Raw genomic sequence first — 1,556 nt, 5'->3', positions numbered from 1 at the left:
ACCAAAACCATTGCATTTAACCAAAACCAATTATTAAGCAGAGATTGATGTCACTCACCCAGACCAAAGACCGTAGGCAAATCTCTTTGGCTTAGCCTTGAGGAGTGACTTTGAGGGGCGTCTCCACTCCAGGCAGGAATCTCCACACACAATCCCAAGGGTCAGAAGACCCTGCCTTTAAAATTTGGGACTGAGTTTTTCTAGTATAAAGTGCTGGACTGTCAGTCAGGTGTGTCCAGGCTATGCCAGCTCAGCAGCTTTGGAGAAGTTCTCAGTGGTGTCACTTGTTTGTTCCTTTATATCCAGATATTCTATAAGGTCTGCCAAATATTCTCTCACTCTCAGGATGTTTAACTTAGGGATTGATGAGTCAGGCTGGTTTCAGCTTTGTTCAGTTCCCAAAACAGCATGACAACCTCCTCCCCGCCCTTCTTAATTTCCCACTGAGGGGTTTTCAAACAGGGCTTTGCTGGTGTTGTTTTACCCCATTCCAGGCAGAGCATCCTGCTACAGGACCCCCATGGGACACCTGTGCCTGCTCTTCCAACTCTTTTCCTCACTGTCTCACCCCTTCCTCATCATCCTCACAATCCCCAGCTCCCCCGACAGCTTGGTATCCCCCCTCACCTTGCTTGGATTTGGTGACCTAGCCCCTCTCAACTCATTTTGATGGTCCAAAGCCCCACCTTTTCCTATCTCTCCTCCCCCTTTCCAGAGACCACCAGGTCTCTGCCCAATGTGAGTCATCCAACATGGGTCCTCCGATGGGTGACGGAGTTGGAGCAGAGGACGAAGCTCTTCCCGCAGTTGGGGCACTCGGATGGCTTCCCTTACCGGTGGGTCCTTTGGTGTGAGGTCAAGGTAGAGCTCTGGTTGAAGCTCTTCCCACACTTCAAGCACCTGTAGGGCCTCTCCCCGGTGTCGATGTGCCAGTGCTTAATGAGGTCAGAGCTGCAGACAAAGCCCTTCCCACAGTCGGTGCAGCGGAAGGGCCTCTGCTCTATGTGCATTCGTTGATGCAGAAGGAGATCAGAGCTGGTCCGGAACCTCTTCTCACACTCAGGACATTTGTAGGGCCGTTTGTGGACATGCCGGTGGATGACAAGGCTGAAGCTGCGGTTGAAGCTCTTCTCACATTCCAGGCACTTGTAGGGCTGTTCCCCTGTGTGCAGCCAGCAGTGGGTGAGGAGGTGGGAGCTCTGGCTGAAGCTTTTCCCACATTCCAAGTACTTGTAGGGTCATTCCCCACTGTGGAAGCGCTGGTGGTACGTGAGGCTGGAGCTCTTGCTGAAGCTCTTTCCACATTCCCCACATGTGTAGGGCCGTTCCCCAGTGTGGATCTTCTGGTGGCGGATCAGGACCTCCAGCTGAAGCTCTTCCCACATTCCAAGCACGTGAAGGGCTTCTCTCTGCTGTGAAGCTGCTCATGGACCACCAGATCAGAGCTCTGGCTGAAGCTCCAGTCACCTTGCCAGCACACGGGGGGTCTTTCCTCCTCGAAGCACCATGGAGTGGGTTTGGAACCCTTTCCCATGGGGAATGTTTGTGCCTTTTCC

The 1,556-nt window shown here is 53.0% G+C and overlaps 1 pseudogene; it reads right to left on the bottom strand.

The window, feature by feature from the left end:
- Positions 1-42: 42 nt before the first annotated feature.
- LOC108507037 lies at positions 43-1,534 on the bottom strand (annotated as a pseudogene).
- Positions 1,535-1,556: the final 22 nt, after the last annotated feature.

This window comes from Lepidothrix coronata, unplaced genomic scaffold (assembly GCF_001604755.1).
Source record: "Lepidothrix coronata isolate B3197 unplaced genomic scaffold, Lepidothrix_coronata-1.0 Scaffold237, whole genome shotgun sequence".
In the NCBI taxonomy this organism is placed as follows: Eukaryota; Metazoa; Chordata; class Aves; order Passeriformes; family Pipridae; genus Lepidothrix; species Lepidothrix coronata.
Note: the sequence above shows the minus strand (reverse complement) of the source record. Positions and strands in the feature narration are given on the sequence as shown.